The sequence below is a fragment of the Musca domestica genome, unplaced genomic scaffold (assembly GCF_030504385.1).
Source record: "Musca domestica strain aabys unplaced genomic scaffold, Musca_domestica.polishedcontigs.V.1.1 31, whole genome shotgun sequence".
NCBI lineage: Eukaryota > Metazoa > Arthropoda > Insecta > Diptera > Muscidae > Musca > Musca domestica.
Window position 1 is genome coordinate 2603775 of NW_026712309.1, and position 27945 is coordinate 2631719.

At 35.3% G+C, this 27945-nt stretch overlaps 1 long non-coding RNA gene across 1 annotated transcript; it reads left to right on the forward strand.

Moving 5' to 3' along the window:
• Positions 1 to 10800: 10800 nt before the first annotated feature.
• LOC131803621 (uncharacterized) lies at positions 10801 to 20211 on the forward strand. Its single transcript, XR_009342689.1, has 2 exons — positions 10801 to 11032; positions 19549 to 20211. It is a non-coding gene; the product is annotated as an uncharacterized LOC131803621 (long non-coding RNA).
• Positions 20212 to 27945: the final 7734 nt, after the last annotated feature.

Sequence of the window (27945 nt, forward strand, 5' to 3'; positions counted from 1 at the left end):
TGGCCTCTTGGCAGGAAAGAAAATACGTCTAAAAAAATCGCATAAAAATATCTCTCTAAAGATGAAAATATTGATTTTGTAAAATTTTCTCATATTTTTTCAATTTTGTCATATTTTTGGCATATTTTCATTTTGAATTAAACATTTGGTAATATTTCTACAGCTAACAAAACTAAGTATTTAGGATATCAGGATATCATATACAGATCGCATTTATGGCCCGATCCGTACGAAATTTTGCATGGGGATAAGATGAGGGTCAGAATAGAAGCCTACTCTTTTTGGAGATGATCGCCATATATTTAGGGGTTGAAATGGACCAAAAAGCTGCAAAACTGTCGGCAGGTCGTAATTATCGCCCGATCCTCACGCACATTTGAAAGGGGGTTACCGGACACTGAAAAGCCAAGCAGTTTTGGATGGCCATCCAAATATATTCAATGTGTGAAATAGTTTGCCAACTTTTGTAGACAAAATACGAAAATGTTCATTCCAGAGACTTTTTCGAGAATTCACAAATACAGGAAAGACGCACTTCTATTTCGTTAACGCTGATTTCGTTGAGGAATATAGTCAAATGCCTGTATCTCATATAGATGCGTTTCAGTCAAAAACCAATAATAAATGTTAATCTTTTGCCACTTCTAAGAAATTATAGGTCTTTGGGAAATATTGGTTCCAGACCTAGGAAGACCATTTCCAATAAATTGGAAATGAGCAAATTAGTTTAAGTTGCTATTATTCGAAAATTAGAGAACGAAACCAGATGGTTTTCTTTTATAATTTGTCACAATATCTTGTGGAATTCTTCTGAGTATCTCGCCTATATAAACTGTATCGTTTATTATAGTGTTGTAGGGTATTCAACGGTCGCCCCCGCTCGACTCTAGCCTTTGCTTACTTGTTTTTTAATAACAAAAATATTTCCTCTCAGCTCCGACTCGTGGAGGTATCTGAAGTTCCTAATAAACTAAAAATAACACAATTTGTGTTTTTTTCTCACACGCACTAAAAAACAGGTGGTATTCATAGCTAATTTTTAATTGCAAAACAAAAATTGTTAACGATTTTTTTTTTTTTGTAGTTCCAAACATTCATTAAATTAAAAGAATAAAATAACTTTCAAAATAACTGACTCTTTAACATCGTCGTAAAAGGGAAAACTATCGAGGCAATTTAGTAGCAAACGTCGACAAGAAAAGCAGCAGCAGCAACAACAACCACAAAAATCACCAATTATAGCCAATGTAAAATTTAATGAAAATTAATTGAAATATTCCAGCGAACGATCCAAAACACACTCAAATTAACGTGATTGCTGGCTGCTGCGGTGGCTAAAATAAAAAGTGTGTGGTCTAAACAATCCTGGTTGTGTGTGGCTGTCAAGCGAGCGACGGCTTGCCTAACACTGTCGATTAACCATCCCTAATGCTGTTAGTGGCTGCTGCCGGGGCTGCTGCTGTTGCAACATCATTTTGTGCGGCGTGCTAAATCACATTAATCGCTCATTAACTGGGCAATTCGCGCGACTGTATTCGCAACTCATTAAAAGTGAAATAGCAAAAAAGAAGGAAAACAAAAACAACGCAAAACAAATTGGAGAACAAATTGGACTTTTGTTCAAGACGTAATTTTAATCATCTTTAGATTTTTTGCGAAATCGGGTTTCTAGCATTTTTTTCCTTTGACTAGGATAGACAATTGACAATTAGCATTCGATTAGTTAATCCATTGATGACAATTTGAATGGATGGTGTGGCTACAAGGCAAATGCTTGAAAAAAGAAAAAAAGAAGTTGAATAAATGCATTGGTTGGTAACATCTGGGAAAAATAGTGTGTTCAGAAAAATTGGGAGAACTCTCAACATGTTTAATATGGGACTGTATGCTATGAAAAGCCGGTACGTTTTTCCCCACGGGGTGACCTGGTTACAAAGTATCATTAATTTACTCTCTTGTAGCTTCTTTATACCCTCAGCCATATGACTATGGCGTGCCTCATCGAAATAACTGTTCTAGACCTAGGTCTTTTTCTGTCTTTTTGTCTGGCTTTTGCGCACGATAACTCTTGAAGGGAGTATCCCATTTGGTCCAAACTTGGTACATCATAATATTATTATCAAACATAGATTAAGCTCGGAGATGGTCAATATCGGTTTACTCCTTCTGGTACCGCCCCCACAAAAGATCGAAATTTTCAAAGAAAATATTTTTCTGCATAGAAAGAGAAAGGATAATCCGATTTTTCTCCAGCTTTGCAAATCCTAATATTTGCATCAGTGTTAGGTTAGGGTCAATAACCCACAAAGGGTCTAAATTTTGAATAATTATAACTCTTATAAAATGTGTGTCCGATTTTCTTTAAATTACTCAGATCACAATATTTTTATTAACCCAAGGTCTGGTGTGAAGATGGAATATATCGGTCCACTCTTTTTGGTATCTTCCCTACAAAGGGACAAATTTTTGAAAATCAATAAAGCTCATAAAACTCGAAATAAACATCCGATTTCATTCAGACTGGGTGCATCTAAATATATTTTCACCAGCACAAGATCTGTTATAAAGATGGTGGAGATCGAACCATTTCTTCTGGTACCACCCCCACGATGGGTCAAAATATTGAATAACCGAAACGATCATAACATCTGAAATAAGCATCAGGTTTTCTTCAAATTTCGCACATGGCATTATTTTTACTAACACAAGATCTGCTGTGAAAATGGGATTCATCGGAGAACTCCTTCTGGTACGTCCCTACAAAGGGTCAACATTTTGAAAAACAGAATGCTCATAAAACCCAAAATAAGCATCTAGCTCTCACATCCTAAAATTTTTACAAACGCAAAATCTGCTGTGGAGATAATATATATCTGCCGAGCCCTTCTGGTACCTCACCCACAAAGGGTCACAATTTCCAATACTTATTTCGCGATAGCTTGCGAAACAAATCGGCGATTCTATACAACTTGATATACCCAAATATTTCTCTTAACCAGATATTTGATATGTAGATATTATTTATCGGAAGGGGAATACTTCGGTCCGCTATATCTGGTATCTCATGCACATTTCCACATTTTAAAAATTCGCACATATCTCATATAAAGTATAGAAAGTAGACGAGATAGTCAAAATATGACACGTTGTAATATTTATATCAGACTTAAGTCAGATACGAATTGTACAATATTGGCCAACGGCTTCCGAACCTCCTCCATAAAAGAGTCAACAGTTAGAATAATCATAATCAATCAAGGCTGGTGGTATACATCTATATGCAAAACCGACTAATTCTAACTTGTTTTTCTTTTTTGCAAATTTTACCAAATTAAATTTCGTCCAACTCCAATACAAATTCGCACTGTCGGATCGTATCATCATTTATATAAATTTCACAATTAATTGAAAATGTAAATTTTTAAAATAGATGTGCAAATTACAAATTCAACTCACGACCTGTTACTTTAGTCTTTTTTCCTGCGATCCACTTAGCGACCCACGAAGATAGATGAGACACAAATTCTCATGCAGTCTCTTTAATAACTATTTTATGTCCATAGCTCAATTTATGAGGCTTTAATTGAAAAACATCTCAAAATATTTGCTAACTAAAAATATTGGAGATGCTTATAAAGATTTTATGATTATTTGCTACGAAATTCAATTTCGATTTTATTATGGCCAAATAATGTTGCACTCATAGTTAGCCGAGATCAATTATAACAATATCTATAGAGATGTAGTTAAAAAGTCATGACGAAATGAAAGCAAATTGGGTCAATCGAGTTTCGTAGTTTGGACGCATTTATATATGAACAAGCAAAAAGTAGCTAAGTTCGGCCGGAACGAACTTTTAATACCTCCACCATTTTAAAAGATCTGAATATCAGGTGTTATGATTTTAACGTGGACCTTAACAGCAAATTATCTGCTAGGGAAGGAACTCTATTATGAACTCCAAACACCAAGTATAATATAATTCTGTTAAAGAAGGTACCTAAAATTTTCACAACACCGAATATTGACAGGTACTGTAGTATAGGGCTACAATACGGCGTCAATGTTTATGGGCAATTTTCTGTCATCGGATGCAGTGCCCACCGCGAACTCCAAATTCGCAATTTGAAATAATTCTGGTGAAAGGTGTGGCTAATATCGTCAAAATACCGAATGTGGGGAGCCACAGTGTTGGTCTGTAAAGGCAATTTTCTATCATAATAGGTAGTAGCCATTACATACTCCAAATACCAAATTTGAAGCAATTCCGGCTCCGAATACTGAATACTTCCAATTTACTGTAAATTCAGTTGTAAATTGTGACAAAAACGCCCTGCGTATACGTCTTAACAAATTGTATACATACCAATGTACTTAACCAATGTTCTTATAAAAGACCGATTAATTAGTAAAGAACAGTCATGAATAAAACTCTTTAATTTCATGGAAAAAGACTAACTACCCCCAGTCGCTAAAAATCTCATATTAATTTTTAGACATTCTCCAGGCATATTGGCCATTCTACTGATGGCCAACGAGATTAAAAAAAGCAAGTAAAGGGAGGAACTTGCAAAATGTAGTAGTAGTAGTAGAGTATTTTTTATTTAAACATTTCAAATTCGTTACAGTGTATGTAATATTAAATTAAACTTTTATGTAATATTAAATAAAAAATTAGATATATAATATCGATAAGACAATAGCCTATGGCTGTCTGTCTGTAGCTTATGTTGTAATTTTTTTTTTTTTTTTTTTTTTTATTATTATTATTATTTTTTAAGACATTGTTTGAAAATACAAATTGGGATTTAAAAGTTAAATTCAGATAATAGCTGATTTCTATATTGTGTACAAATTTTTATAAAACTTGCGACATATTTCCAATTTACAATATATCCATTTAAAATATTTATAAGGTCATCTTCCTTAAGCAGTGTCTTTTTGAAGAACATAATTCTAAATTCTTTAAATATGGGGCAATTACAAAGAAAATGTTGAAGATTTTCAGCTTCCATCAAGTTGCATAAGGAGCAGAGTGGGTTCCTATTTGCATCTATATTATTGAGATTAAGTTTGATAATATCGCTTCTGGCTTTGAATATCCACATTTTCTCCTCTGACGTTAACAGCGAGTTGATGTAAGTTTGACCTACTGATGGGTCTAGCTTCGAGTAAATTCGGGTCGTTTGATTGGCTCTATTTATGGCATCGCACCAATATTGTAATCTAATGTCTTTAGGAGGTGATCTTTTTTTTCCACAACTTCGCTTTTGGTACTATTTAAATTAAATGGTTCGATATTGTTTTGCATTAAGAGTGCGCGAATATGCTTTGCCCAGTAAATGTCTTTTTGCAGAGCTATTTTCGCCAGTTTGTGAGGTAATCGGTCGCTATTGTAATCAAATATGGCTCGAATGATATAATCCAAATGGGTTTTCAGGGAGAGGATATGGCTATGTTCCATGTCGGTTTCTAATCTTAATATGTATGTTGGTGTGAAATTTGGGAGTTTTAATATTTTCTTCCAGAAGTAAATTTCTAATTTGTCTACGTCCTCAAAATTTGTATATCCCCATATTTGCGCGCCATATTGTTGGATTGATCTGCAAACTGCTGAGAACAGTTTCCATTTTGACGTAATTGATACATCGGGCTTATTCAAAAAGGATTTCCATGTAGAGTTTATACAGTTTTTGGATGAGTTATTTCTTGCCAAAATGTGGTTTTTGAAAGAGAGCTTTGGTGTTAGTAACATCCCAAGATAGGTAAATTCCGAAGTAATTGTAATTGGTTCATTTTTGTAGAGCCATTTTTCATTTTGCGAGATTTTTCCACCTTTTCTGAATACCATTATTTTTGACTTTTCCAAGTTGACAGTAACATTCCATATACTACAATACTCTTCTAATTTATCTATCATTTTTTGTAGTACCTTCACGTCATTTGCCAGGATTACTATATCATCTGCATAAAGCAAAATTCTTATATTTAGGTCATCAATCTCGATACCGCCGCCGATGAACTCATGTAAATCGTCTAGGTATAGGGCAAATAGCAATGGGGACAGTAAACATCCTTGTTTTACTCCTGCTGACGTCGAAAATTTATCGGAGAGATCATGTCCTGTCCATACCATAAAGTTTGTATCATTATATACATTTTCTATACATCTTATTACCTTTGTTGACACACCAAGGGTATTTAATTTATATAGCATAGATTTTCTGCATACATTGTCGAATGCCGCTTTAAAATCTACGAAGAACGCATATGTTTTCTTATCTTCATGCCAGTTGATATGGACCATCGAAGTGAGACTGAATATATTATCATTCGTCGAGTAGTATTTTCTAAAACCGGACTGATATTCATTGATCTTTTTGTGTTTTTCCGCCCAATTGTACAACCTTTCCGTAATAATTCCCATCATAATTTTTGGCAAGCAGTTCATAAAAGAGATCCCTCGATAGTTCTGAGCTTGTGTAGTGTCTCCCTTTTTAAATATAGGGTAGATTATGCTGGTAGAAAATGTCGAGTCAACGTTTCCAGAGTTGAAAACTTTGTTGCATGAATTTACGATTTCCTGTAGCAATTGTTCTGGAGCATTTTTGTAGAACTCGTATGGAATACGATCTTCTCCTGGAGCTTTATTTACTTTACATTTTCTTAAGACGTTCTTTAGCTCTGTCATTGAAATAGGCTTGTCCAAATCATCATCTATGAAAAAGTTTGGAGCGTACTGGATATCTGGTGATGTTTGCGGTGGGTTGAGCAATTTTTCAAAATGCCGTTTGAAGTCGTTTGGTTCGACGAATATTCCTCTTTGATTATTTGTATCATTTCGGATTTCCTTAGCTATTTTCCACCAATCTTTGCTATCTTTCACATTATCAAGTTTTCTTTCTAAACTGCTGAAATATTGCAGTTTAGCCAATCGGCATGCATCTTTATATATACGATTACTTTCTAGGTATTTGCGTTTGTTCTCTATTGTAGAGTCTTTCCGGAATCTGTTAAGTTTCTTCATGGAAGTTTTTCTAGCATTGTAGCATCTTGTATTGAACCATTTTTCATTTTTCGCAAAATTAGGTGTTTTTTTGAAGAAGATTTTTGATGCATCTTTAATTAGATTCGTTACATCTGAAAAGGTAAAAGTACCTTGATTACCACTTATTTCGATGAGTTCCAATACTTTTTTCTGATAATCTGATGCTTTATTTGCATTCCACTTTAGCTTTGGCAGAAGTGTATTTAAGGTTTCTTTTTCGTTTTGTAGTTTGATATTTAATGATAATATTATTGGCATATGGTCAGACCAGGTTTTATTTTCGATTCGAAATTCATCAACATTTGAAAGAAGATTATGGGAGACTGCGCATATGTCATTCACTGACGCTCCAACTGTGCTCACAAATGTAAATTCTCCACATTCATCCCCTTTAGTCATGCCATTTGTTATCAGCAAACCATGATCATAGCAAAAGTCGATGAAATTCTTTCCTCTGGTATTTATTTCGACATCCTTGGACTTTCTTTCCTCCAAACCCGCATAAAAAGTTGATTTCTGGTCTTCCTCAATTTCGATCTGCATATTGCCAATTCTTATATTTAAGTCACTTGCAAAATGTAAAGAAAATATCTTCGACAAATTCCGTTTATATGAAAACCACTATTCGCAATTTTTATGCCCCACGCCACATGGTGGTAAGGGTATTATGTCTTGGTGCATTTGTTGGTAACAAGGAGAAGAAAGCGAGATAGCCCCATAGTTACTTTTGAGGATCTTCATAAAAGTCGAGTATGAATGTGAGTCGATTTATGCATGTCAGTCCGTCTGTCCGTCCCTCCGTCCGTGTTTGGCCCATGGACGAACCCTATTGAAATCGGTGATAATCGGATCAGTTTTAGATATAGCTCCCATTTATCTTCAACCGATTTCGGGTTAATTGTGCACCAAATGGCAAACATAAGTCCTACTGAGCTGAACTTTGTATATCTCACCGAATTCAGTCTAGAAGAAAGTGAAAATTTGGTGACAATCGGTTCAGATATAGCTATAGCTCCCACCTATATGTTTCATCCGATTTGGTTTTTAAGTCCCTTACATTCGTAATATGCATTCGACAACAATGATATTTGGTACCAGATATCTTACAGAGCTGGGAAATACCTCTGCCAAATTTTATCCAGATTGGATCAGATTTGGATATTTATGCACTAAATGGCCAATATTTGTCAAAATTTTCTAAATGTTGGTACATCTGATATAAATGTTGGATACATGGATATAGCTCCCATATATATCCTTAATCCGATTTAATGTTTATTGCGCAAATAATGGCTAATTTTGTGGAACTCGCCTCCTCGAAGTGATATCATGCACTCTATAGCAATGTTATTTTGTATAAAAGATTAAATTGTCTCCGTCAAATCAGTGAAAATCGATTCAGAATTGGATATGCTTCCTAAATATTAGATCCCTTTGAAGCCAAACTATAACTGCTCTAAAGTCAAATGTTGATAGGTGGTATGATCTACCTCAAATAATTTTTTTTGTTATGGGAGCCCTACTAAATGTGCATAGTGGTGTAAAAGGTATCATACAGTCGGCCCCGCCCGATTTTTGACTTTTCCTTACTGGTTTGTTATAGGCTGTAGTACGCATTAGGAACTTCAAATGCGAAATTTAAAACAAATCCTTTGAAAAATGTCGCTAATATCATCAAAATACCGAAAAAGGGGAGGTTACGTTATATGTGGGGTATACGAAGACCTGGGCTTGCATATACAAATTACTTTCGTAGGTGAAGTATCTATTATGAATTTCATAATTCTACCATGAATTTCATAATACATGTTAACCATGGTAGAAATACCATTCGCCTATTAAATTTTCCAAATTTTTTACCAGAGAACAAATCTGTAAGGCGAATTCAAATTCCAACAATTTTTTTGACGTATCAAATTGATGTCAACTTGTGTGAAAGGGTTACCTTGTGATTCTACCATGATGTTAACTATTTAAGTAGGCCTCGATTTCTATTTTCAAAATAAATATGTTAAAAAGTTATATACCTCAAATTGCGAAACTGAAAAAGAAATTATAAAAGAAAATAAACTAAATAAAAGATAAGTCAATATATAAGAAGATTAATTTGAATATTGGACTCATTACGAACACTCCCGGAAAAGGTGATACTGGTAAAAAAATTTAAAACTAGAGGACATTTCAAATTGGATCACAACGAAATTCAGAGATTGAAAAAAGGGTGGTGTCCAGCATTGGAGCTGCGCAACTTTGTCCGCAGTAAAAAGTGTAAGTTCAGTAATATAATTATCAAAGAGAACATTTAAAATAAATTAATTAAATTAAAACTTTTTGTATAATCTACAACATTGTTAAAACAAGAACTCTGAGGGAAAGTCATCTTTGACCAGATTTTTGAATAAACTTTGGATTCGAATAAAACTATAGGGTGAGATAAAAAAACTGCAAAAAAGTCAAACGCCATAATTTTTACATTTTTTTTAAATTTTATTGAATGAAACAAAAAATGTCGGGAATAACATCAAATTGTAGAATAAGTTTAGATATGTTCGAATTGGTCACCTTTGGCACGAATTATGGCCTTCAAACGACCAATTAAACCGTCACACGCTGCCCGAATGTTGCTCTGCGGTTTTTTGGCTCATTCCCGGCGAAGCGCTTGCTTGAGGTGATCGACACTTTTGTATTTTTTAGTGAAAACTTCGCTTTCCAAAACACTCCAGACACAATAGTCCAATGGATTGGCATCCGGAGATTTTTGTAGCCAGTGTACGCTGGAAATTATGCTAGAAACCTCATTTTGTAACTATTCTTGGTTAGTGCTGAGTGCGATTGTGCTGAGTCCTGTTGGAATGTCCAAAGTCTGTACAATGAATGTTTTCTTATCGGAGAAAACAGAATTCGGCAGTTCACCACTCTCGGCCAAGCGAAGCAACTCTTTAGATCTTTTGAGTCTATTTTCGCTGTCAGTTGTTGCACTTTTTTTAGTTTCAATGGCTTTACCCCGACCTAATTTTTCAATATTTGACGAATGGAATATTGCGATATGTTCAGCTCACGAGCCATTTTTCTGCCACTGCGATACGGGTTTCGATAAAGTCGCTTCCTTATTTCTCGAACCATTTCTGCTGATGTTGTTTTTTTCTTCCGTCCACTTCCTTAACGCCGGACTACGCTACCAGTATCACGGTAACGAACGATGCTACGAGACACCAAAGATTTATTCACATTTAAATGCTGGTGTGCTCTAACGATAGCCACTTGTAGTTTTCCAGCAAAATATAAGAAAATCACACTACCACGCTTGAATTCCATCACGAACAACTTTTTTTCTAGAAATTTCTCACCGAAATGCTTTTATACGCTTGTAATCAATATAGTGATCTATCACTGGAATAATTTTAACAGCTGTTGGACGAGTGACTTAGAAATGACAGCAGTCTGAAATTGGTTGCAGTTTTTTCATCTCAACCTATATCAACGCCTCCATAAGGTCGGACCACGAAGACTACTGTTGACAACAATTTGACAATGAATTTAGTATTTTTTAATACTATGATTTCACTCTTATTGAATTTCAAATCACAATACGGGTATATCTTTTGACGGTAAACTTTGTTGTCAGATTGGCTTACTGGCCGACCTTATACTGGTCATGGGATATATTGTTATTTCTATACAGTATAACTTTGTAAGCAGGCACCGATTTCTATTTTCAAAATAAAAAAGTTTCAAACTTCAAATTGGAAATATGTAAAATAAATTAGAGGAAAAAACTCGAAATCAAAAAAATATCGCTTTGAAATAAACTAAATATAAAATTAGTCCATCAATGTGTATAATGAATAGATTACGAAGATTCCTGGAAAAACTGATACTGGTGAAAATTATAGATCATTTCAATTAGATCACAACGGAATCCCAAGCTTCAAAAGTTATAATATCGAGCACTGGAACTGTGAAATTTTGTCGGCGTTACAAAGAGTAAGTCCACTAAAAGAGTTTTCAAAGAGAATGTTCAATGATTCATAAATAAATATTCATTTCATTAAAACTTTTTGTATAATCCACCATAATGCTAAAGCAAGAACTTTGAGGGAATGTCATTTTTGAGTACACTCTAAAATCACTTCCAAATTTCTTCTCATTCTTTGGAAAAATTGTCATTCGACAGACGGACGAACGGATGAACATCGCTAGATCGACTCCAAATGTCCTAAAACGGGTCTAAAACTGTTATTTCGATGAAGCACGTTTTGGCTGTATCAAATTACATATGGCTAAGGGTATAATAAAGAGGAACAATAAAATGGGGTCTATGCTTAAAATGGACCGATAAAGTCCATTACCTCAATGACAGTCATCATAAAATCAAAATTGTACAACATGACAGAACTCAACATTAAATAATGATGAGGAGGTCGATGTCTGGCGAATGTTTCTAGATATTGCAATGAAAAAAAGTCATAACCGCATCTATGGTGGAGGGTACAAAAATACAGTCAGGGAATACCACAGGGAGGTTTAATATATTTAATGGTTTTCTGTAGACCGCTGAATAAAACAGCCAGTATTTCCCATAAAATCAAACATTTTGAATCACTTCTGCCTAGAGAAACTTGAAATTGAAAGACCATATTCCAAAAAAAGCAAACAACTTTTCATGTGTTAGTCAAGCTGCAAAAGCGCTTTATTAATTCGGGCGATATAAAAAACTAAACTATTTCCCATTTGTAACAGATGGCGCCTTGGTATGGCAAACATTTAATGTTTTACGATCGATTACATCACATGAGATCCCAGCCGATCTTGACCACCAACCGACCGGCAAGCTTCTAACAACCAACTAACCCATCATCCAGCTATTAGCCAGTCATTTAACCACTAATTCACATTTTAGACATTGTCTTCGTTTACGATTGTTAACTGTGATTTTATGGTCCATGTGCTGTGCTGTGCTGTGTGATCATCATCGGACGGCGATCACAACGTCGCTGAAACAGAGCGAATTAAATCTTCTCGTTTATGAAATGCCATAATGGCGATCATAACTAAGCTACTCTCAGATGCATAAATGACTCAGGGTAGATGGATCGGATGGATAATGCGATTATAACTTGCATTTAATGAAAATAGTTCATATGCTAAGTTATGGCCGGCTTTATGGAAACAACGACTTGAGAATGGTTGATTAAATTACAATACGCATGTGCAGGCTACAAAAACTTCTTGCACAACAACAACTACACTTCAATTGGTAATATTTGTGTGAATGTTGCCACAATACGTTTTCTTGTTGTTTTTTGTTCAATTGCAATTTTTATTCTTGTGAGCTGTGTTGTTTTCTATTCCATAATCCTCCAACCAGCCTGTTCTACTGGACACACAATTGGGGCCATTGGACATGTGTAAGCAATGCATATGGCATGTTTCTCGTTATGAACATAATTGCCGTGTGTTTGTATGTTTGTCAATAACTGTTATGCGTTGCAGGTGCACCATGGCAAACGGCCTTAATGTCATAAATTTCCCCATCACACACATGACCATGGCAATGGCCATGTGACCATGAATAACATCAGAGCCAGAGTCCAGAGTCCCCCTCCATTACTTCCTGCATTCGACGCATAAAATGTAAATTAAGCAAACAGTGGCAGGCATTCGAGGGAGCAAATTGTTTGGCATCTTTTTAGCTAATGTTTGCTATTTGTCTAAAGATTTAACGACTAATATTGGTTTAGGGGACAAAAGAGGGCGTTTTGGGGAAAAAGTGGGATATGAATGAAAAGCATGTTTAGACTTTTGTGGTAGCAAAACTAAATGATATGGGTGAAACAGTTGAAACAAGATTCTATTGGACTATTTTCTAGGAGCAAAGAGACCGAAATGGAAGCCTTCGAAAGCACCATACCGCCGATTAGCATAAATGACAAGACCTTCTTGCGATAATCTTGGATGATGACAAATAGGCTTTCTGGTTGGTGGATCAGCTGCATCAAATCGGAGGGAAATATATATGGGTGCTATATCCAAATCTGAACCCCAATTTGGTACAGTCGTTTTTAAACGAATGTCAGTGTTAAGTTAGTGTTTCAATAAGTCTAGAAAGTCGACCAGTACGTTGATAATAAAAAATATAACCATATTAAGGGAGCATGCTAATATCGACTCCAAAAGTAACCTATAAGGATAATTTAAAATAGCTAGAGGCCTGTCTCAAAGGCATTATAACCGTATCACAGAGTCATGTAGGATATAAAAAAATAACTTCGAAGGAACAGCCTTCTACATTGAAATAGAGTTAAGTAACACTTGGATGAAGAATTCAACAAAAAGCTTTTGAGTCTATCCCATTTGATTTACACCCCAAAAAGATCTTAAGCCGTTGTCTGTCAAATAACAAAAGATAACCAGATTATGTCAGCATATGCGAGTAATTATATAGCATATACATATAATATAGGACACCATGTCGTATGTGTGCTGACAACACGTATACGCTCTACACCATTCTTAATTGTAACTCAGAAAATACCAATGACAATATCTTTCCAACGAATTGAGATAGACGGTTAAAATTGAAAAACATGTATAATTTGCCAGTAGGCTAGTTCGTAAATCGGCCATGTCGGCCCAAGTTCGTATAGACTCCATATAACAATAGCTTCCGATATTGGCTATTTTGACGTTTTTAGCGAATTTTTTTGCCGAAATTGTTTCAAATTTGAACCTTGAAGTGCTTAATGAGTTCAAAAGCCCATGACAGAATATTGCCAATGCAGATCCACGTCTTCGCATAGCCCACATATAACGGAACCTCCAAATATTCAGAATTTTGATATTTTTACGGCACTATTTACCGGAATTGTTTCAAGTTTCGTATTTGAATATTGTAGTGGTCTATGAAAAATATTACCTATGCAGATCTACTTATAGGCCCCAATATAAAGTTAAATCCCTAAATTCGGTATTTTTATGATTTTATCAGAATTTATAACAGATTTTTTTTATTTGCAAATTCATTTCAAATGGTGAAGAGTATTCAATGTTCGGCCCAGCCAAACTTACTGATTTATATGAAATGCAATTAGCAATTAAGAGTCAATGATTTCCTTAATACTGCACCATAATTTTACCTTTTTCCAAACAGATCAGCTGTAACTAAGTTTGGTAGATATACATATTTATAATACCCCTTATGTTATGTCGAAAAAGATATCCAAAAAGTGTGAAGTTTTGAACAAACAAAACTATCAAAAAATCTAAAATAAGTTACCGATATTCTTCCAACTATACGTTTTTCAGTTTTTCTGTCATCCTCAGGTAAAGGACAAAAATAAACCATATGGTACTCACAAAAACTATTAAAAGAAAATATAAATTTCTACTAAACTTGAACTCATTTATATCGAACATAAGTCAAACGCAGAGATCGGCAAAATCGACGCGGTCCGTTTTATACCTCTAAAACAAAGGGCGTACATTTGAAAATAATCGTAACTTTTAAAACTATGCACAGAAAAATAATTCTGACAGTAGTACATCTAGAGCGTGTGATGCATGAGCCCACTCTTTCAGGTACTTTCTCGCAAATTGTCATAATTCTCAAAAAAGAGAAATAAGCTGACTGAGCCTACCTTTTTTTTAACCTCCACCATGAGGAAGAGAAACCCTTAAAAAATAAAAATATTTGTGTCGAATATTGGGTCCATTTCCAATTTTTCCAATGAAAACGGTTAGTAAAAGTCTTCAAAATGCCGCAAAGTCGATGGTAACGATTTTTTGTTATAGTGGTTGTAACCTATTGCGAGATTTGAATATCCAATTTGAGACAATTTTGTTAAAAATGTGGTTAAAATCTAAAAAAATACCATATATTCGAAAGCACCATTTCCAATTTTTCCAATGAAATCTGTTAGTAAAAGTCTTCAAAATGCCATCGGGTAACGATTTTTTGTTGTAGTGGTGGTAACCTATTGCGAAATTTGAATATCCAATTTGAGACAATTCTGTTAAAAATGTGGTTAAAATCTAAAAAATACCAAATATTTGAAGGCACCTAGACCTATTCCATCAGACTTTTTCCATAAAAAACATAAGCCATTTTGTTACTACTCCACCGAAAGACTGAAATCATCGAATATCGAAAAACGTCAACCTGTGCCGAATTCTTAACAATTCCGTTAAAAAATGTGATTTAAATCATGAGAATATCGGGAGGTACCGTTATATTGAGGCTATACGAAAACGTGAACCTATATAGACAACGTTCTGACAAAGAGCATTTTAAACAATTCCGTTTAAAAAGCAAAGGTGGCTTCAATCCCAAAAATACAGAATATCGGGAGGAACCATTGTATGGCAGCTGTTTGAAATCGTGCGCCTCTAGGAACTCTATGTACCGAATTTTAAACAATTCGGTTTGAAACTGTGTTTGAAAACCGAGTATCGGGAAGTAAAATTATATGGGAGCTATATGAAAGCGTGGACCAAATATTGATATAAATATAGCAACGTGTCAGGTTTGGACTATATTGGCTACATCCTTCACTTTATATAAAATATGTGATAAATTTTAGAGAATTTTAAATTGTGACGGAGGTACCAGATATAGTCGACCGAAGTATTCCATTTTCATACTATATCTAATACAGATAAAACAAGTAAAAAAACATTAAGTTCGGCCGGGCCAAACTTTTAATACCCTCCACCTTAGGGTAAAGGAAACATTAGAAGAAATGTGGCAAAAACCATTAAAATGCCGAATATCGGGAGGTACCGTTATATGTGGGCTCTACCAAATCGTGGACCTACACATGCAAGGTTCCGCCAACGGAGCTAGAACCCATTATGACCTACAAATACCAATTTTCAGACAAATACGTGAAAAAAGGGGCAAAAATCATCAAAATACCGAATATTGTGAGCTACCGTTATATGGGGACTATACCAAAACGTGGACCTATACATACAATGTTTCGCCACACGAACTAGGACCCATTATGACTCACAAATGCCAATTTTTACACAAATCAGTGAAAAAATGTTGCAAAAACCATCAAAATACCGAATATCGGGAGGTACCGTTATATGGGGGCTATACCAAATCATGGACCCATACATGCAATGTTTCGCCACCGGAGCTGGAACTTATTATGACCAACAAATACCAATTTTTAGACAAATCCGTTAAAAACTGTGGCAAAAATAATCAAAATATCGAATATCGGGAGGTACCATTATTTGAAGGCTATACCAAAACGTGGACCTATACATGCTATGTTTTGCCACACATACAGGGACCCGTTATGACCTACAAATACCAATTTTCAGACAAATCCGTTAAATAATGTTGCATAAATCATCAAAATACCGAATATCGGGAGGTACCGTTATATGGGGACTATACCAGAACGTGGACCGATATATCTTATTTTCAATACCAACCATCCTAGACACAATACCAATTGCTCTGCTAAATTTTGGCGCTCTACGTCAAATAATGTGGGCTGTATCGTGATATCAACAGACAGACAGACAGACAGACAGACAGACAGATAGACGGACAGACGGACATCGTTAAATCGACTTAGAATTTTATGCTGATTATGAATTATAAATAATAAGATTTTTTCAAGCTTTAGGCCATTTTCGGATTTATTTTATTGATTACAATAATATGTTCCCAATATTTCGCAATTATCAAATTGCATCTTCAGGGGCAATATTTACATAAAATTGTCAGATTTACTTAACAGCTAATGTAGTTTTTACTACCATTGTCTGGTGTTGTTATTGCACTGATTGAATATATATACTTTATGGGGTCTACGACGAATATTTAAGGATGTTACAAACGGAATGACAAAGTTAATATACCCTCCTTTCCAAGGTGGAGGGTATAAAAATGATGTGGCAAAAATTACAAAAAAATCGAACGTTTATATCCAATTTTTTGGGAAATCATAAATTCCATATTGTTGTAAAAATAGATTACTTGTTATGAGAGGTAAAAATATTGACGCTTTGTAGGGGAGGTACCAGAAGAATTGGAACGATATAATCTTGTATTAGTAGAAGTAATGGTTATTATAATTGTTTTGAATCAAATGTTAATTTCACGTTTTATGCACTTCATAGATATTCAAAATTTTGAACTTTTGTGGGGGAGGTCCCAGAAGGAGTGGATTGATATATTCACACCAGACCTCGGGTTAATTAAAATATTGTGATGTGCGTAATTTGATAAGAGATATAATTATTCAAAATATTGCCCCTTTGTGGGGGAGGTACTTGATGGAGTGTACCGATATTATCCATTTTCGCACATGACCTAGCACTGATGCAAATTTTACGATTTGCAAATTTGGAGCAAAATCTTTCTGTACAGTAAAATATATTTTTTGAAATATTCGACCTTTTGTGAGGGAGGTACCAGAAGGAGTGGACCGATATTGTCCATCTCCCAACTCTATCCAAGTTTGAGGATAATATTACTAGTTATCGTGCGCACCAGCCAGCTAGACATACAGACGGACGGACCGAAGGACGGACATTGCTAGATCGACTCCAAATATCCTGAAACGGGGTTGGTCCAAAGAGACCTAGGGTCTAAAACCGTTATTTCGATGAAATGAACCACAGATATTCTTCAAACTGTGTCTATTCCAGCATTTGTGTCAACACCAAACATTGGAAAAAATAGTGAAATCTGGTACGCAAAGTATCAAAGAAATACAAAACTGGAAAAACCCTCTAAACGTATCCGCTTTCATAAAAACCTTCCACAACGTAACATTAAAATCAAATTTCAATCAATTGCGAAGATCGACAAAGTTGAACACCTCCTTCTAGTGGACCTTCGGTAGCCTTTAAATATTGTTGTTTCGATATGTCTTGAAGAGGACACTGTGTGGTATAAGTGCTGAAAATACTTATATTTCATAAAAATTCATATTTCATATTTCACATAAAAGATGGAGAATAATAAAAATATTTGTTATAGACTATATTTCGAATTGCTGTATAAAATTACGTTCAGATTGAACGATAAATCGATTTCTAAAGATATCATAACAATTAGAATGTTGATCAATAGTCAAACTCTTGGGAAGCACGGCAGATAAATTCTTAAAAAAATGTTCATGAGAATTTTCTTAGAAATTTCTCAGAAAATATTATAATAAAAACAGGTAAGCAAAGGCTATAGTCGTGCGAGGCCGACCATGTGATACCCTACAACACTACAATATGTTGGAAGATTTCGACATTGAAATAATGTCATAGAGGCCTGCCCAGATGTTACCATTATTTACGCACTCCGCCATGTTGTTATGTATTCGAAAAAAAATTCACAAAAACCATGGTCCATTTAAGTATAATCCAATAGTCATCCAATATGTTCGACTTCTTTCCTCTTTCAGGATTTTTTTTTTTTTGGTCCATTGGGGGTATAGAAAAATTTTAAAAATTTACAATTCAAAAAAAAATATATATAAAAAAATATGACAAAAATTGAAAAAAAATGTAACAAAAAATATTCACTTTTTTATTTGGCATTTTTTACGCGATTTTCTTTGGTGTTATCCTTTTCTGGCAAGAGACCATTCCGAATTGATGAGAATTGTGAAAATCAGTCCAGCGGTTCTTGACTTATCATCGATCTAACTTACATTCCCTTCCTTGATGTATGAGATTGTATATATTTTGCTATATATGTGAGATTTTGGATATGAGCATCAATGTAACGGTCAGAAGCTACATTTTCGTGTGTTTACGATTTCGCCAGGATAAAAAATATTCGCGGGTTAGCGGGAAATTTCGTATTTTTCACAAAAAACGTTATATAAATGTGGTCCGATGACCATCCAAATTAGTACGCTTCTGCCCAGTCCTAAACTCTAACTCCATGCACAATTTCGCGCCTATTGGTCTATAATTGTGGCCTGTAGAGCAACTGCAAAATCAAGTATTTTTCTGTTTTTGGTCCATTTCAACCCCTAAATATTTTGCGATCATTTCCAAAAGCAATAGGGTTCCATTCTGACCCTAACCCACCTCCATTTTCAATTTCGTGGGAATCGGGCCATAATTGCGACCTGTAGCTTGATTACAAATTAACATAGACAGACGAACATACATAACTAGATCGATTCAGCACGGCGAGATAAGAAGATCCATATATACTTTCCTCTGTGGGAACTAATATTTCGAGGTAATACCCCCAACACATAGTGTTGTAGGTTATAATAATTTAATTTGTAAACCTTTTAATACTTTTTAAATTTTTATGGTATATCTGACAATAAAATATACAATGGTAGATATCATTTCTGACAACTTTCTGCAACTTATCCTACCCTCTTTATATTGTACTATGGGTCCATGTAAAGAAATCTAGTGACAATGGAACACATTCGTTTGATTCTGTAATTGTGTACGAAGTTTTTTCAGATTATTAATTTTGAAATTAAATGAACTCTTTTTCCTTATTTTTTCAGGACCTTAAGCAATATTTGGTGAACAACGGAAAATTCTTGAAATTGCTTTTCTTCTCCAATCCCAAAAAAGAAAAATATTTCTACACCTCCAAGTTGGTGAGATAGAAAAAGAATAATTGAAACTAAAACTCATCGTCTCAGTCTGATTTAATAAGTACCCCCGAGTGCGTGTGTGTGTCATATATGAATGACTTCTACCACTGAGAGATTTATGCTGACACATCATGACTTCAAAATAGACTTCCATGGCAAAGAAAAAACGGCTGTTAAAGAAAATCCCAATAATTGTGCATTTGAACGCATTCACTGTAATTTGGCACATAGCAAGTTGGCCAGCAGCAGCACAAAGAAAAATCACCAGAAATGCCGCTAACCAAACAAACACACACACGCGCGCACACATGTACGCATGCAACAATTCCATCTAACCTTTGTAATCCATGGTGGCATGTATCCCACTGTGAATGACTTCTAAACAAAGCTAAGCGCGCAATCGACCAAATGGCCAAGCGGCAATTGGCAAAAGAGCATGAAACACCACGAAAATAAGCTCAGAACAATTTTAGAAGGTGTCAAGGTGCCAGAGTGGCTACATTCCACCCAAGTGGCAAGCAATGAAATGAGGAAAAATCAAAACAAAATTTAAGTGGGGAAAATTTTCGGGTAAGTTCGTCAAAGACGAATTGGAAATGCACTTTATTTTGGTGGCGCAAAGCATTAAACCGAACTATCAGAGCTCCATATTTGATATATTTTTTGGTGGAAATATCGTAATGGACAAATTTAGAGGGAGATTAAGGGATTTCATTTCCATTTTATAAGAGTTAGTATTATTCAAAATGTTTACCCTTAAAAATGTCAGTCAAATGGGTTACTTCCTCGTCAACCATACATAAATACAATGGAGGGTATATGAAATTTGTCATTCCGTTTGTAACACCTCGAAATATTTGTCGAAGAACCCAAAAAGTTTATATATTCCTGATCAGGAACAATTTATAAGGCATTATAGTCTACATGTTGAAATCACGATAGAGTCCACATTATTTAATTTAGAACAAGTACAAGTGTTTCCCAGGCTGATCGGTATCGAAAATGCGAAACATTGGTCCACGTTAAGGTGTAGCCCCCATATAACGGTACTTCCCGATTTTCGATATTTTGAAGGTTTCTGCCACAATTTCCAACCACAATAGCTGAAACTCTACCATTGGGGTTCTCGGTAGGTCTAAAAAAAATGTTTGATTCAGGTCCACTAATTGGTATATCTCCCATATAACGATACCTCCTGATTTTCGGTATTTTGAAGGTTTCTGCCACAATTTCCAACTAATAAGCTGAAATTTTACATTTGGCGTTTGACCAAAATTCCTCCCGAATTTTGGTATTTTTAAGATTTCTGCCACAATTTCCAAACAAATCAGCTGAAACATTTGGCCTTCTTGAAAGGTCTGTTCTCTCCTTGCGAAAGATGTTCGATTCAGAGCCACTTATTCAATTTGGGTCCTCTAAAAATATATATAAAACTCGAAGTTGGGTCTTTCAAAAATATGCATAATGGCTTATTTCTCATTCTTCAAAAATATCCGAAAAATGTGCATATGAAGTCTTAAGAAGTTGGAACGAATTTAGCATTTTTCAAAAAAAATGAAATCCGATAAAAATTCCTGTTAAAATCTTAAAAATACCTAATGCAGCCGTTATATTAGGTTCTATACGACGACGTGGATCTGCATAGGCAACTTTTGCCATAAACCATTAGAATATTCAAATGCGATATTTTAAAACAAATCGGTGAATAATGTCGCTAAAATCATCAAAATAAGGAATATCGGGAGGTACTATTATTTGGGGGCTATACGAAGACGTGGACCGGCACAGACAATTTTCTGTCATATGCTGTAGTATCCATTACGAACTTTAAATACCAAATTTGAAACATTTCCGGTGAAAAATGTCGCTTAAATCACCAAATTCCAAATATCGGGAGGTACCATTATATGAAGACATGGACCTGCACAAACAATTTTCTGCCCTAAGCTGTAGTATCCATTTCGAACTTCAAATACCAAATTTGAAACAATTCTGGTGAAAAATATCCCCAAAATCATTAAAATACCGAATATCGGGAGGTACCATTATATGAAGACGTGGACCTGCACAGATAATTTTCTGTCTTAGGCTGTAGTATCCATTACGAATTTCAAAAACCAAATTTGAAAAAATTCCGGTGAATAAATTCGCTAGAATCATCAAAATACTGAATATCGGGAGGTAACGTTATATAGGGGCTATTCGAAGACGTGGACCTGCACAGAAAATTTGCTGTCGTAGGCTGTATGTAGTATAAATTACGAACTTCAAATACCAAGTTTGAAACAATTCCGGTAAATAATGTCGCTAAAATCATCAAAATACCGAATGTCGGGAGGTACTAATATATGGGGGCTATACCAAAAACTGGCCCTACATGGCCCATTTTCATAATCAAAAGTCCTGCAGACATTATATATATTTAAATAAAATTTTATCATACGTATAGACGGGCAGACGGACAGACGTACAGACATCGCTGGGGTCTAAAATGTATATTTCGAGGTGTTACAAACGGAATGACAAACTTTGGTGAAGGGTATAAAAATCATCCATCAAAAAATTCTTTCAATTAAACCTCGTCCATCAAAAATAATCCGTCAAATATTTCTTTTTAAAATCCATGTTGGGTCTCAAAATATATCCTTCAAAGAAATACCATTGAAACTATATCCCTAAAAATCTTTTTTGGTTTCATCAAAAAAGGATGATTTCAGATTCGCATTAGAACCTTTATTAATATCCCAAAAAATCCATATATTTAAAAAGGGAAGTTTGATCCTTGATCCCAAAAATATCCTTACCAAAAACGTTCTTAAAAAATCCACGTTAAGTTCTTCAAAAATATCCTCAAATAGGCCGCTGGGGCCATTAAAATATCCTTTGTGTCCTTCAAAAAAAATGTTCAAAAATCCACTGTGGATACACCAAAAAACTATCCTTAAAAATCGAAGTTGGGCTCTTCCAAAATATCTAAAAGAGCATATGGAGTCCTTTAAAAATATTGTTTTAATACAAAAATGTCCTTCAACTAATTTCTTGACTGTCAAAAAAAGTCCGTTAAATACTTCCCTTTAAACCGCACGTTGCGTTTTTCAAAAATATCCTTCAAAAACCCTTTCGGTGCTTAAAATATCCTTTAAATCTGTCTTGTTTGGCTATAAAATGTTTATTACAACCCAGTTACAAATCGAATGCCAAATTTCGCATACCTCCCATCCCTGATGTAGCACAGCCCCCCAAAAATAATGATGAACATCGATCATGTTATCACAAACGACCAGAACACATTTTTCTGCTTCACTCTCCTTAAAATTGCAGCACATGCCTAGATGGACAGATAGAATGACTAGTTGCAGTGTTCGAAGTTGCTGGCTGCTGATGACGAGGACGATGATACATATCTAGGAAACAATATTTTCCTGACAGACAGATGGACAAATGCTTCAGTTGCTCGAAGAAAAATTTCTTCAATGCCGATGTATTTTGAACGCTAATTTGTAACAAAAAATTGAACTGAACCATTTCAAGGTGTTAACGATGCTGGCAACACACCACGTTGTTGCATTGCCTGATATTTCTTTGTTTTTGTTGTTTCATTCGTTTGACCATTTTTGGCCAAAAACTGATCTGCATACAATAGCCACAAATTACCATACGAGGGTTAACCACTTTAAATGTAAACGCAAGCCAACAGAAATAAAACAATTGAAAACACTAAATACGTAGCACTGAGAGTGTTGCCTAGGTCTCTGCTACAGAAAAGTGCGTCATAAATCATAAAATGCAAACATTAGTGGTCACAAACAGGTACCTGTTGTAAACATGTGGAGTGAAGCGGCACAGTGGTGAAAAGTTGGGAAATAGAGTTGGGCACTCTCAGGTTTGATAAAAAGCTGTGTTGATCTAGATCTGTTTGTCCGTCGGATACCTAAAAACGTATATATATTCCAAATAAGAATAGCGATGTCCGTCTGCTTGTTTGCTAAAATCACGATAAAGTTCACATTATTTATTCAAGAGTTTTGAAATCCGACACAAGGGTTTATATTATAAGCAGGTTGATTTTTATTGGAAATGGTGTATATGGGTCCACGATTAGGGATAGACCCAAAATAGACCCGATTTTCAGTATTTTGAAGGTTTCAGCCACAATTTCCAACGAAATTACCTGAAACTTGACAATTGAGTTTTTCAGTAGACCTGTGTTTGATTTACGTCTACTAATTGGTATAGCCCCAATGTGACGGTATTTTGAAGGGATCTGCTGCGATTTCTAACCGAATCAGCTGAAACTTAATATTGGGGCCCTGAAAGGAACAGATCTTTTAAGGACACCTCATTGCAAAAAATTTGCTGAAAATGTAGGTTTCACTATTTGGCTACAGAGGGTATACATCATTAGATACTTAAAAAACATTTCTAAAATGCGATATAAAAGTACAATTATCTTCTGAGTCGATTTATGGATGTCAGAGTTGATTTATGCATGTCAGTCTGTCAGTCCCACCGTCCATGTATTCTTATGAACAAATTGCGGGTCGCATTTATTATCCCGTATCAGATACTATATATTGAGATATGTTCAGATTTGGATATAGCTCCCATTTATATTTTGACCCGATATCAGGTTTATTGTGCACCAAATGGCTAATATTAGCCCAAATGGACGGAGTTTGGGCATATCCAACCGAATTCAGTCTAGAAGCATGTACATTGAAAACATATATATGTTTCATCTGATTTGGTGTTTAAGTCCTTCACATTCGTAATACGCATTCGACAACAATGGTATTTGGTACCGGTTATAAGGTACAGTCCAGAAATACCTCTGCCAAATTTTATCTATATCGGTTCTGATTTATAGATCTCATATATATCTTTAGCCGATTTCGGGTTAATTGTGCACAAACTGGCCAACATCTCTCAAAAAGTCCTGAATTTTTGTACATCCGACCGAATTCAGTCTAAAAGCAAATACAACAAATTTCCTCATATTCGTAATATGCATTCGACAACAATGATATTTTGTACCAAATATCTTATAAAGCTCGGAAATGCCTTTGCCAAATTTTATCGAGAACTAAGTAAAGATTTGGATAAAGCTCCTATATATTTTCTTAATCCGATTTCTGGTTTATCTTGAAAATAATGGCTAATATCAGCCCAAATGTAGTGAATTTCGGGACGTATGTTTCCATTTTGTGCAAATCGGCTCCGACATATATTTTTTAATATAATCCTTCTTCATGTGTTATCATACAGTCTATAGCAAACTATAAATTAAGCTCAACTAAATATGCCTAGTGGTGTAGGGTATCATAATCTGTCCCAAAGTCAATAGTCGACTTTTCCCTACTGGTTTTATTTGTATTAGATGAAGCATGAAAATTAAATACTTCAAGTGGACGGAAGGAAATTGCAACATCAGCAGAAATATTTCGAAAAGTAAAGAAGCGACTTGATCGAAACCAAGCAGTTTGTAAACAAATTCGTTTCCAGCAGTTTGTAAACAAACAAAATGATCGTGTTTACTTGTTAAAGAGGTCAGCTGAAAATATACACCTTCGGTTGGCCACCAGAACTCAAGCGCCGGCCATGGTGATGGTGTGAGCCGCCATAACAGCTGATGGTCGCTCTCCGTTCGTATTAATCGACCGTGACATCAGAATATATACCGAATATTATCGCGAAAATATTCTGGAGGGTGTATTAATGCCTTGGTCACGCAAACATTTTGGCCGCAGACCTTGGACTTTTAAACAGGACTCAGCACCATCGCACTCGGCACGGCCACCCAAGAATGGTTACAAAATGAGACTCCTCGCTTTATTTCCAGCGCACAATGGCCACCAAAATCTCCGAATAGCAATCCGTTAGTCTATTGTGTCTGGAGTATTTTGAAAAGCAAGGTTGGCACTTAAAAATACTAAAGTGTCGATCAAGCAAGCGCTTCGCCAGGATAGGGCCAAAATACCGCAGAGCAACATTCAGGCAGCGTATGACGGTTTCATTGGCCGTTTGAAGGCCATAATTCGTGCAAAAGGTGACCAATTCGAGCAAATCTAAAATTATTCTAAAATTTGTTGCTATTTCCGACATTTTTGCTTTCATTTAATAAAATTTAAAAAAAAAAATTAAAAATAATGGCGTTTGAGTTTGTTGCAGTTTTTTTGTATAATAGAAAATAAAACCGAAAATGTCGGCAAAAGCGGTAGGTATGTTCATAAGTCGGCGATTGTTACAGAATTCCTCTAGAATTGTATGTTAATGGTGGAAAAAGTATAATAGTCCTCAAATACCTTCCTGATTGGAATATTACAATATTCCTGAAATACCTTCCTAACATTTTCCAATATTTTTAAAAAAATTGAGTTTATTGCCACAAGTAGGATAATTTCCAATGGGATGATATTAATGAATTCACTAATAATGGTTATGGAAACACTGATTAAAGCTTGAAGGAAAATGACGAAAGCATTCAACAAAAAAACCAAATTGAAAACGAAAACGTTTGAATACGAATAATAATATGAAATAATTCGAGAAAAGGTATTTTTACAAAAACAGGCTGTAATACTTGAAATCGAGAAGCACTTCTAACGTAGGGTATATGCTATATTCAAAAAACAAACAATATAAAATTGCAACTGATTCTGTCAAAAGCCCGAAAATAAAAATATTACCTTATAGCTATACCGAAACATGAGTAAATACAACACATTTTTCAGTGGTGTCCCATGAGACATAGTACAAAATTTCAGAATATTTTAAAATCTATACAAAATAATATGGACTCTCTATTGATTTTAACAGACTGATGTTATAAATTCGATTAAAAATGTTTGTGTCAATGCAGGATCAAACTTCCTCTCTCTTCTGATTTCGTTCCAATATTGATACTAATTTTTAAAATTCCATCCCAAATTTTCTTGAAAATCTTTGGCGAATGGCATATCAAGAATACTATTTTCATTAACTCCATTTACCACTAAGACACTTCGTTACTTCCTTTCTTGAATATGGACCCATTTTTATTCTTTCACTCAGCTTCCAACCCAAGGTGCACTCAAAACAGAACAAAAAAAGCATCTCAAGGTAAAGAAGATTAGGGAATTGTAACCAAAGAACGCAACAAACAAGCATTTTATTATGCAAATTGCAAAGAAGGAGAAGAGGAAAAACAAAGCCACAGAGACAACGCAACCCAGTACATAAACCACAAATGGACAGACATATAAACAAACAGCAAACTCCATTCGTGTGTCCATGGAAAGCGGGTGGTGGCAACGAAGACAAATCTGGACATTGACGGGTTAAAAGACAAATAAACAAGTGCTGATTGACATTCGCATGAGAAGTGGCTAAATGTTGGTTGGAATGGAATGGTTGGAAACACGTGCCTGTGTGGGCCCCAACATCAACACACAAGCGTGTTGATAGTTGACTTTGGCAAACATTGGCGGCGGACTACAACCGTGGCTCTGCAAAATGCCATCCATGGTGGAGAGCTAGTGCACTCACACACACACACACCTTCTAAACGGCACTTGTTAGCCATGACTGTTTTGTTTTGTTAGCATTTAATATAAACCATGTTGGCCTCTGCTGGTCTCCCAGTTATCCATGAATCCGATTTCGACTCTTGGCACATATAATTTGTGTGGTATTAAATTGCAAAGGTGGAATTGGTTTTTGTCCGACATGCTAGGCATCTATCTGACCAGGGAGACGGACAGGCAGACAGACAAAGCGACATTACAATACCAGAACATTAGAAATTTGCTAAAATGACAATTCTACAATTCTCTTTTTATGGTGCGAGGGGTGGGGATATCATTTGGACATTTGTCCAATCCCCCACACACCATACCTGTGATTGCATCTTGTTGTAGTTGTTGGCTAAACACTCCAACTCCATAACTGGCTAAATACAACACAACAACTCTTCATGTCAAGCTAAACAAACAATTTACGGAAATTGTGTGCAAATTGTTTGTTTGCACTTCGGCAGCAAACGGCCAAAACCACAACCGCCCACGTGCCCACATCTTTGGCCAAAATAGAATCTAAGCATTAAATTGCTTTTACATCCTGCGGCAAAGTCAAGGATCAACTCGATGACATTCACTGACTGCACAATCACTAGACAAACAAGAAGAGGTGGTACTTGTGAGTGTGTGTGAGTGGTTAATATTTTAATTGTTAAATAAGCTTTTTGAAGCTTATGCAGTTGCCATCACTTGACTTGGAAAGTAAGAGAGAGATGGGCTCACCTGTTGAGACAGATTAATGTGAGAGATG